This window comes from Vicia villosa, linkage group LG4 (assembly GCF_029867415.1).
Source record: "Vicia villosa cultivar HV-30 ecotype Madison, WI linkage group LG4, Vvil1.0, whole genome shotgun sequence".
In the NCBI taxonomy this organism is placed as follows: Eukaryota; Viridiplantae; Streptophyta; class Magnoliopsida; order Fabales; family Fabaceae; genus Vicia; species Vicia villosa.
This window is the reverse complement of record NC_081183.1, coordinates 178,501,702-178,513,704: the sequence shown is the minus strand read 5'-3', so window position 1 is coordinate 178,513,704 and position 12,003 is coordinate 178,501,702. Positions and strand designations below refer to the sequence as shown.

Genomic DNA, 12,003 nt, shown 5'->3' with positions numbered 1-12,003 from the left:
TTATATATTTTCACGATATGAATTCTCATCCTTATGTTGAAATGATGTTTTATACGAAATCATTCAGGGACCAAAAATAGTGGTGCTTCTTGCAAGAATTAGTCGGAGAAACTAGTTCTTATTTATCTATATTTAGACAGTGAGTCACGTAACACGAGGAAACATTTGAACTCATATTTCTTGCGGGGTTTAGAGTGTGTTACAAATGAGCCACTGGGTTGTACATACTCTTTATAGTCCCATCTTTGTTTTCCCATTTAAAAAAAATATAAAGGTAGAGTTGGATTTTTAATAAGGTAAGAAATGAGTTTAAAATAATTTGTTTGAAATAAATAAGTGTTATTATAGAATTATATGATATATATGGGATTTGGATTTAAAAGAATTATAGGGTTTTGTTATGCTACGGGGCGGGTGAGTGATTATATATAAGGAGAATAGTAGTTGTCTGTGATTCTTTGCAGCCGAACAAATATAGGGTTTTGTTGCCGATGGCGGAAAGCAGTGTTGAAAGAGATAGGCGGCTGAAACGGAAACGGAAACATTTGTTGCAGGAAAGCAGTGTTGAGAGAGGTAACCGGCTGAAACAGAAACATGTTGTTAAAAGAGGCACACCGCTGAAATCAGATTTGACATACAAGAAAATAATCAGATACTCGAGGAAGAAACAATTCGAGGCTGATAGAGAAAAACAATTCAGGGCTAAAATGGCGGCTAGGAGAAAACATCGAATAGAAATCGAAACGGCAGAGGCTTGTGTATGTATCTCTCTTTAACTTAGATGATTATTTTTGTGTTTTGATGATTAATTTTATTGTTTCTCATGATGAATAATTTTGTGTTTCTTTTGATGATTGATTTTCTCTTTCACGTTGATTCATTCCGGACAACTCAGGAACATGAATATGATGTTAATGACCATCCACCAATATTTTTACATGGTGTTTATAACCCTCCAACTATTTTTACACCATGTGGTGGTATCCATCCCATTGACATAGACGGAAGAGATAGCGGTCGTCTAACTGGATATTGTAAAACTGCTTTGAAAGCATTCAACAAACACAATCATCAGGTTTTAAACCATTACAAAACTCATTCATTATTCTTATTATTATTATTGTTGTTGTTTTAATTTTCTTATTTATCTAGGATCCAAAATTTGATTTTGATAGCCTCGTCAAGGCAAACCGTTTGCTTCCTGGATATTTTTATATTACCTTTAAGGCAAAAAAACAAGATGATGCTTCCCCAACAATTTTCCAGGCCAGTGTTAAGAAGAAGTTTGATCGTTCCATTGAGGTCATCTCTTGTGCCATCAAAAAAGACTAACCAGGTATTAATGTTTTAGACCTCACTTTTTATAATATCGGAATTTGTTTCTTTTCTTCTTTAAACTCTATTCATGTCATTGTCTTTTAATACTCTGATTGAATGTTTTTCATGGTTTGGTGGTCTCGTAGAGCTATATAAAATTTAATTTACACCATTTAGTTTTGTATTTAATCAAACTATCTCTCAATATACTTTATTTTTATTTTTTTTAAATTTTTTTGCCTCATTTCATGCAACCTTAATTTTAAAACTCTACAACTCAAGGATGAGGATGTAGCATAATTTTTGAGTTTGTGCCTGACTGGAAACAGATGATGATTTGTTCAGGTCTTCTGAAGCTCAGAATGGTGGACAGTCGAAAAGAATGTTATCGGTCAAATTCCTCCATTTATTTTCAACCAAAACTATTGATATGTGCTCGTCAAACCAAAGCTATTGATATGCGTTTTATTGTCTTTTGTTCTTTTGGGCTTAGGTGGCCACATTCTGTATCAATGCTTCTTAACATGCTGAGCATTTGAGCAGAAACAATGAATATTGACAATTAGTTTTTAACATCTACTACAAGATGTTGTGTGCTATGATATGCTTGCGTAGTACAACTACAACATTTCAGTTTCTTTTATTTTTATATGAATATGCTTTCGTGGTACAACTACAACATTTCAGTTTCGTCGGTCCTGTTTTATGATTGCAAGGATTTTTGTAGATAAAAACCAATCTAAGATAATAGGTGAATAGGTTTAGGAAGTTTGAGTGAGGAACAATTTATATGGATCTTCTGAATATAAGTTAAGTACATCTTGATCATGGGTAGATGCTGACAAATAATGGATGCAAAGGAAACAATCATTTTTGTAAGTCGGAAAAAACTCAACTACAATAAAAAAGGTAGTTAGTTAGTTTCATAGTTAAAGTCTCTTAGTCTGAAATATGGAATTAAGTTATCTTCATCTTGGTAAAAAAAAAAAGTAAATACTTTTCTTTTAGGGATTGTTTGGGAGTTGGTTTTTAGAGGGTTTTGAAAGAGATGGTTTTGGAGGGTTGCGTCTATATCTAGAAATATGTTAGATATTTTAATAAAGTTTAAAAAACAATATACTACATTAGCATATAAGATCGTATTGTTTTTTGAACTTTTTAAAAATATCAAACATATTGCTAGACATAGACGCATTTAAGGAATTTGACCACTTCCAATGTGATATAAACTTTTTTGATTGAATAAAGTGAAACATTTATTAATCTTTGAAATTCATACAACACGGGATACTATTTTTGAGCATGAAAATATTAAGAGATAACACTTGTCACCTCACCAAAGCAACTTTGATCATCGACTTACCGATCATCATATTAAGAATAAAAAGAATAAATTTATTAATAAAATTATGAATTTTACTAAACTAACCTCATTAGAAACTTATTTAAGTAGTCAATGTATGACACACATGCAAGAGTATTTATTGTCAAAAAATAATTTGTAAAGACACTCAAGAAAATTCACAAGAAAGCAGTAGAAATGTGTTTTAGAAACGTAAAATACAAAAGCCAAATTGAAATCAAGTTTCAATATTTTAAAGCGATTAGCAAATTCATCCCGGCATGCCAAATTTGTAATAGTACCGCCAAATTTTCTACTTAACTGTACCTCCAAATTTTGGAAAATTTTCACATGATTAATCTATAAATTATGTAGTACTCGTAATGAATTTGATATTTGATATAATATAAATCAAAGCTCTTCTTCATCAATTCAATTTTTTTTATCAAATTATTTTCCATTTGATCTTGATAATGAAGTATTATTGGAAGATGATAACACAAAATAGGTGAAATATTACCTAAGCCTTTTTTATGTTCATATTCTTATATATTTTTAATTATATTTTTTTAATTGTTGATTATTATACACACATGTAGATGGTGATGTTAATCAGGGTCAGCCCAACACTTCGGGAGGCCTGAGACGAAATTTTAAATAAAATATTTCTAATAAAATATTTTTTTCTCTCAAAACTAATATATTTTAGATTAGATGTTGTAGGGTGTAAAATATCATATTATTATAATCAATTTTATTTTAATTGATAATAAAACTAACTCATCTAACTACTCTTATTATTTAAAAAAAAATCATAATTGAAAAATAATAAAAAAAATAATTAGATATTAAATCTCCTATTATATTAAAGAATTTTAAAAATATATTATCTATGTGTTTGATTTTTAAACTAACAAACCAAATAATACACATTTTAAATAATTGTTGTTATTATATATTTTAAATAAATGTTAATATTTAATTAGTATATAATATAATTAAATTAAAAAAAACAATGAAATACAATTTTATAAATATGAAATAAAAATGTGAGGTCCTCTGCGGTAGTCTTGGTGGCCTACTCCTAGGACCGACCCAGAAACGGATCCTCTGTTGCTGGTTTGGTGCATCAGTCCCTCTGTTTACCTAGAAAAATGGTAAACAAGCGCTAGTTTCCTTTTTAAAGGTTACTTTTGCGGAGTCAACTAGAATACTCCAGGACTAATTGCTTTATTTTGTTATATTATGTGTATCTGGTTTGTATTAAATGCAAATAGTGGCTTTAAAGTAAAAGTAAACACTGAAATTAAAGGCTTTAAAGTAAATCAAAGCAATAAAAAAGCAGTAAATGTGCACTGAAAGATGAAATGTAATGTAAAATGATTGCATTAATTAAACTGGTACGCATACGTACATTCCAAGGTTGCACTCGTCACTCATTATTGCACAGAGATTTGAGTTTACTTGTGTTTATGTAGAAAATGCGGACCCCTAACTATTCCTATGGAACTTGCTTAAATAGTAAAATAAAATAACTACTACTAACGGTCGACTGGTTATCAGTCAACACGTGTCTTCGACATGCAAGATCTTCAATTGTGAGACTTCCACGCGTCCTGTGAGAATTGCCAGAAAACTGCTTGAAACTGCCTCTTAACTTCTAATACCTCTCGACTTCCACTTCAGTTTCTGCAGCAAAATTCTTAAGTCTTCGCATACTTTTGGTCGAACGCTGAAGCCTCTGATAATCTTCCTAGTCGAACAGCTTCGACTACTAAGCATTACTTAGTCGAACCGCTTCTACCCAAATGGCAATGCAGATATTTGATTGAGGCCCAATTACCAATTTAGGGCCTTTTTACCAAATTGAGGCCCAATTACCAATTTTGAGCCCCAGTTGCCCATTTATTGGTAAGTCGAAATCCTAGGGTAACAAATTGCCCCCCAAGCGACTTCTTTCGACTGACTTTAGGAAAGAGAAAAGATGGTGTTTCAGTTCTTTCTTGAGTTTCGACTTTTGTTAATTTCCATTACGCCATGATTACATTTCATTTTTCCAGGCACTAATTATTACCTAAACGCTAGGTTATGGGCTATAACTGCTCCCACTTTCTGAACCCAGTTTTCAAAGCGTTTCTTTGACATGACCTTTGATTTTACAACTTCTTTTTTGCACGATTCCTAATGACGTCACCACCAGCTTATATATATATATATATACAACTTCTTTCTCCTTTTTCTTTCTTTCTTCTCGTTTTACTTCTCTTCTCATACATTTCAGAAAGAATCATCAAAGAATCATCAAAGAATCATCTCTTTTCCTTTAACCTTTACCCATTTTCTTCTTCTTCTTTCATACACAACAATGGCAGCTACAACCACCAACACCACTGTGTACGCTACGGGTGCGAACCCTTTAGGGTTTATCATGTCCCGTGAAGAAGAAGAACAGGGATTAGATTTCATTCCTCAACCCAACCTTTCTGAAGCCAAAGCCGTCATTTGGCAAAACCAGATGTTAATCCCTTTTCAGATTATTGATAAATTAATGGCTTTCTCAGGGCCATTACCAGACCACCGTTACCACCCAGAGCAAACCGCTGGTTTCTTCCCTTGTTTCCAAACCACCATGCCTGTGGCTTTCGACAAGCCACGTCCCCTCGACTTGAAGTTTATGGATCCTTCGCTTAGGGTGTTTCGTTCAACTCCAGCTCCTGGTAACAAGGAATACTTGGCTTGGCTTAACAAAGTTCAAGCGAAAAAACAACAAAGATGGGAGGAATTGGGCATCTTCGACATCATACAATTATCCAGGACTGGTCATAGAGTTTGTCCTCCCTTGCTACTTGCTTCGATCTTCTTCTGGGAAGGTTCGACTAACACCTTCCACTTTCCTTGTGGAATGATGACTCCCACTCTCTTCGACGTGGCTGCCATCAAAGGACTTTCGCCATTGGGTGAGATCTTCGACCCAACTCTTCCCACAGAAATGAATTTCAACTTCACCAATGCTACCATTACCAAGTATATGCAAGATCATTTTGATAAGTCAATAGAAGAAGTTTCTGACGAAGAACATGTTGCTTTCCTCACCTACTGGCTGTCATACTAACTGTTCTGTCCAGGATCAGTTCAGATTGCCAAAGCTTACATACCTTTGGCTATTCAGATTCATGAAGGTCGAAGGGTCTCTTTAGGTAAGCTTCTTCTCGCTTATCTTTATCATACTTTAAGCATAGCATCTCTAAGGATCAAACGCCTTCATGAAACCTCAAAGCAGCTATCTCTGTCGGGACCTTATTGGCTTTTACAACATTGGTTGAATGCCACCTTCGAGTCACATGTTGGCTATACTGTCTCTCGTTCTGTTCTGGAGGTCATGTATGATAGGAGGGTCGAAGGTGTCAAACTCGCTTTTCAAACTCCTCAAGATGAGTCTAACAGGCCTAACCTTCTCAAATATGTGAGATTATATTCTGAATGTAAAACATTCATATCTTCTATGGCCCCTTTCTCCAACAGATGTTTTGGGCCAACTTGGTTTAAGGTTGTTTTCCCTGGAAATACTCCAACCCTTCGAGCTCAATTAAATGCTATTTGGGCTGCTTTTCTGACTCCAACGCTTCTCTCTCACCGTATTGAATCGACAGGCAAGTGCTATGGGTTTGTCAGTTATCAACCAAATTTGGTCTCTCGACAATTTGGTTTGAGCCAGATGCTACCCAAAAGCCTGTATTCCCATGACAAAGACATTTGTTATTCTGGTCGACTGTTCACGGCTCGTCAACATCTTGGCTGTTTAAAGTTTCACAACAAACAATCTCTGGAACACCCAACATTTACCTTCCAAAACTCCTATTTCACCACTAAAGAATTTAGTGAGTGGTGGTCTGAATATTACCAGCTTTTTGACGGAGATTCTTTTGTCAAGAAACTGAATACCGCATTCGACAAGTTGGAGAATCAACTTACGATAAGTAAGTATTTTTCGTTCGCTTTCGTTTCTTTATTATTAATAGCAATGTTATAATTTCAAATTTAGACCTTTCAGGGTCTGATCCTACCACTCAAGTTGAAGTCTCTGCTCCTAAATTAGGTCAAAAACGTCCCAATACGTCGAGCAACACCACCACCAAGAAGAATAAAACTGTTAGAAAGGTATTTATCTTGACCTTTACTCTTTCATCAATACTATTTCAACCTTTGTTGATTGTCATTTTTTCTTCTTCTTTAGTTGATAGTCTCTGCTGACTCAGAGGAAACTACCTCTCTACCAAATCATGAAAGTGACATTTTTTCACAACTCCCCGCTTCCGACTCCACCAAAGCAACGGAAAATTATTAAAAACATTCCCAAAGTGGTTGTCGAACCTCAAACAGCTCCAACAATTTCTTCGTCTCAAACTCTTACGGAGGTAACTTAACACTCTCTTCTAATATATTTCTTTCAATATCTCTGTTTTCTAACGCTTTTCTTGAATAGAATGCACCAACTGTCGACCATACTCAGGAGAAAATTGTCGAGGTTGCTGAAAAAATTGCTGAAGCTACTCCCGACTCCAATCCTTCTAGCCCTCAAAGGACTGATGCTTTTGGAAGCAACACTGATTCGGCTAACACTCCAGGTCGAGGTCGAACAGATCCTCAGGACAAACCCATCGTCGAACAGACTCCTACCACAAAGATTGCTGAAGATGTCCCTCGACCAGAACATAATGCAGTTCCTCAGTCAAAACAACATTCTATTGCTGACGATACTAACTCCAACAGTTCTCTTAGTCAGGAGGAGATTTTAGATTTGAAGAAAACTAATCCTTTGGAGGCTCTCTTTCGACTTCAGAAGCTGCGACCAAGCTCTTTTGAGATTCCTGCTCAATCGACCAATCCTGATGCTGAGATTGCTGCTTCCCTTGTCGAAGCTATATGTCAGCTGAAAACCCATCTGAACGAACCTGAGTTTCTCGCTGTTCTTGAAAGTTCTGAACATCTTGGTTGAGAAATTCGTAAGATCTTAGATTTATTGATCAAAGCCTCTCTTCCACCAGTTGTTGTTCAATTCTTCTTTGATTTTGAGGCGTACTTCGACCAACTTTGGAGGGACCTTATGACGAAGAAGAACATTACCCTTCAGGCAAAGAACAAAGAGCGTGAAATGGAGAGAGAATGGGATGCCAGTGCAGCTTCGACGAAAAAGGTTGAAGAATTTTAGGAGAAAACTTTAAAGTTTTCTGATAAGCAGGGCGAGATCGACAACAATATTGCTGATTACAAAGCTCAAATTGATGAACTCAACTAAAAGATTCAACATCTTGAGCAAGAGAAAATCAGTTTGGCTCAAACTGAAGAGGTCCCTTTGCCTGAAATTATTAACCAGGAAGTCTTGAAAGGACTTGGTCATGGTGAGAATGCACTCAAGTTGGAAAATAACATTCGACAGCTTAAACAAAACCTGTCTCGACTTGACTCTAAGATTGATTTTGAGTCAACCAAGTTAGCCTATTTTAGGAACAATTTCCCTGCTTTGTAATTTCTTTTTCGACTGACTGGCTATAATTTTGTAATGATCGCCAATGTGCTTTATAAGAACCTTTTGTAATGATTGGCCAAATTTTTAGCCATTTTAATATAATCTCTTAGTTTTTTATTCTCTTATGTGAATTTCTTGAAGTATAGGTTTATATAAAAATATGCTTCAACTTCACTTAAGCATTTCAACAATATATCCTCAGCTGTTTTCTTGTATAAATCATTTCCTAATATCACATATTTTAGAGCTCTATATTTAATCTTTCGATCAGTTCCTCCGACTGGATTATTTAGGTATTGGACCAATGGGTTTCTCCAATCAGCATCAGTCATATTGTCGATGGCAAAAATTTCCAAGGCATACAAATATTTACTTTCAACTTTACTTTCAACATTATCACCTACCCCCTCGAATTTTGACGTCGACAATTGACCTGATTTGTCTAATACTTCATGGGTTTCTTTATTCTTGATCTCGACCATATCTTCTAACTTGTCTTTAGAAACTCTATACCCAGAAGCAATTTGTGCCAATTCATTGGCAATGTAATTGTTAGATCTTGGTACATGCAAGATCTCAACATGTTCGAATTTTTCTAATAAGTGTATCACAATTGCATAATACATTATTAGATTTTCTTTGATGCATTTATACTCTTTTTTGATTTGTCGAATCACTAGCTCAGAATCACCTCGAATCTCAACCCGTGTTGCCCCTAAATCTATTAGGGCCTTCAAACCAGTGATCAAGGCTTCATATTCGACCTCATTGTTAGAGCATACTTCTTTCATTTTGTAATGGAACTCTGTTGGAAGTCCTTTGGGAGAAATAATCAAGACTCCAATGCCTGATCCATTTTTGTGACTAGAACCGTCAAAAACAGTTTCCAGTTAGTTTGTTCGACTTGATTTACAGACAGTTCGACTAACCCATGGTCGAATATAAAATCAGCCACAACTTGTCCTTTCATAGCTTTTAAAGGAACATATGTTAAGGAAAACTCAGTTAGCGCTAAGGCCCACTTACCAATTCGACTATGCAAAATTGGTTTAGACAACATATGTTTAATAATATCAAAATTAGAGGACACATACACATCAACAGGCTTTATATATTGCTAAAGTTTGTTACATGAGAAATACAAGCATAAGCATAATTTTTCAATATCATTATACCTAGTTTCAGCATCTACTAGGGTTCGACTTAGATAATATATAGCTCTTTCGACGCCATTATCATCTTCTTGGGCCAACATACTCCCAATTGTCGAGCCTGATGCAGCTATGTACAATTTCATACTTTTTGTCCTATTGGGGGGTAACAAAATAGGAGGCTTAGTTAAATAAGCTTTTATTTTGTCGAATGCCTGTTGATGTTCTTGCTCCCATTTGAATTGATCTTGGTTCTTGAGCTTCACAAGTGGTGAAAAGATCTTCGTTTTGCCACTTAGATTTAAGATAAATCTCTTCAAGAAATTAATCTTCCCCAACAATGACTGGAGTTGTTTCTTTGTTTCTGGCGCCTTTAGCTCCAAGATTGCTTTCGTCTTATTTTGGTTTATCTCAATGCCTTTCTTGTGAACCACGAAGCCCAGGAAATCCCCTCGCAGTTCGAATAAACTTGCTTTTCAGCAATCTTTCAATTTTTATTTTGATTTTTTCCATAACCTCTGGCGCAAATCTCCTAGGAAGCTTCTTGATAGGTTTCTTCCCTGGGTTTAATGGTAGTCGATGCTCCACCACATGTCGACTTAAACCAGGCATTTCATTGTAATCCCATGCAAAACAATCTTTGTATTCTTTCAAAAGTCGAATCAACTTGGTCTTTAGGTCACTTGTAAGCCTTGTACTTACATAAGTAGGCCTTTTAATGACTCCATCACCTAAATCAATTTCCTCAAGAGGATCTTGAGCTTGCATCCTTTTTACCGATCCTGATGGATCCATTTTGAAACCTAAAGGTTCGTCATCGTATATCCCGTCGAGTCGTTCGACTTGGTGATCGACTTCTTGATTGTTTTCATTTTTTACTACCATGGCCTCAATCGCCATATTTTTCTCTAGTTCGGCTTCTAAAGCCGCTCTTTCTTTGTTTTCGGCCAAATAAGCCGTTATTCGAGCCAGGTACTCTGACTCAGTGGTCATCGTCTTTGACTGTTGTCCTCTGCTCTGGAGGACTTTCATGGTTCAATGGTTCATTAGGATCTTCTTTATTCCAAATGAAACCATAATTTGGGTCTAAGTTCAGATACTTAGACACACTTTCATCAGAAGGATATACATCTTCTGCTTTGTAGCAAGGAGCTACATTTGCCAAATGCTGGTCGAAGTGTCTGCGACCACTTTCAGTTTTGTAATAACTTTGGTCAGCTTCAATATTCTCCACTATACCATCTGGTCTCCAAATGGCCACACGCTGATGTAAGGTGGAAGGAACTGCCCCAATACCATGGATCCATTATCGACCCAACAGTAGTTTAAAATTTTCCTGAGAAGCAATCACCATGAAGACGGTTGACCTGACAGACGAACCAACAGCTAGTTTTACTTGAATTACTCCAAGTATTCCACTTGTCTTGCCCTCATAATTCGACAGTACCATATTATGGGGTCTTAAGTCTTTATCAGACTTTCCTACTTTCTGGAGTGAGGAATAGGGCATTAAGTTTACAGCAGCCCCACCATCAACAAACACTTTGTTTATTGGAACACCATCCATTTTCGCCCTTATGAACAAAGGCTTCAAATGATACATCATTCCTCGACCTGGCCTCTCAAACACATCCTTTTGCTCTTCTACCACTCCTTTTCCCATTACATAGTAACAAACAGGTGTTTCTTCCACATTCTCGTCAGAAAGAAAATCATCTTCGTTCTCAGATACCTCAGATACTCTGTCGAACTCCGCTGGAAGTATAGAGACAATTCCACAGTCGATTAGCAACTCATCTGACTCTATGTCAAAGTTGTCATCGACCTCTTCGTCCGACAGTGGAGAATACTCAGGCTCTTTTTCTGTATTGAGGATCAGAGCATCATCGTCAACCAATTCTTTAATCAGTTTCTTTCCTAGGATCATCCCAGCAGCTAATCTTTCATTTGCTATTTTAGCCTGCTCCTCAGTCAACTTCCTGTGAAAAGGTTTTGACTGATAGTGAGAAAATCCTGCCTGCACCATTTTCGAACCTTCTTGTCCATTCTTGTGGCTTCTTTGGTAACGCCTCCACTGCGTTCGAGTCATGGGGTTCTTTCCTTTGTAGTTTGGAGATATGTAATCCTTTCTTTTAGATCCACTATCCGTCCAAGAACCTTCAGCATTGGTTCCATCGCCTTGAATCTGCCATTCTGGGCGTTTACCTCTGAAGTTAATGGGTTTCAACCATTTGTCTTCAGGGACATCCGTTTTGGGACGGAAAGTCCTTGGTTTTTCAAACATCTTCCTGTATTCTCCAACCCTTCGACCACTGTTTTCTCCTGTATACATGAATTGACGATTCTTGCCTCGACGAGGGTCGAACCTCACTTTGTTTGCAGCATCGACATTGAAAACAGCATCACACCTTGGGCATAATCCAACTTGAGAGTTGTTATTGTGGCATCTCTCAAGTAATTTCAAAAGACTTTCTTTTGGTTCAGGATAAACCATGTTCAAAACTTTGCCATCAGTAGCGCCGTTTTGCGTTCTAACGAAACCAGCAGTAGTCTCAACCATCATCACATCAGCAAGCTCAGTATAGTGAGCCTCTTCGACTTGCAAAGGATCAGTATCAACTTGCATTGATGACTTTGGCTTTTCTCCAAACTGTAACCTTCCTTCT

At 36.4% G+C, this 12,003-nt stretch overlaps 1 long non-coding RNA gene across 1 annotated transcript; it reads left to right on the top strand.

Moving 5' to 3' along the window:
- Nucleotides 1-904: 904 nt before the first annotated feature.
- Nucleotides 905-1,824, top strand: LOC131600418 (uncharacterized). Its single transcript, XR_009283135.1, has 3 exons — nucleotides 905-1,075; nucleotides 1,153-1,336; nucleotides 1,663-1,824. It is a non-coding gene; the product is annotated as an uncharacterized LOC131600418 (long non-coding RNA).
- Nucleotides 1,825-12,003: the final 10,179 nt, after the last annotated feature.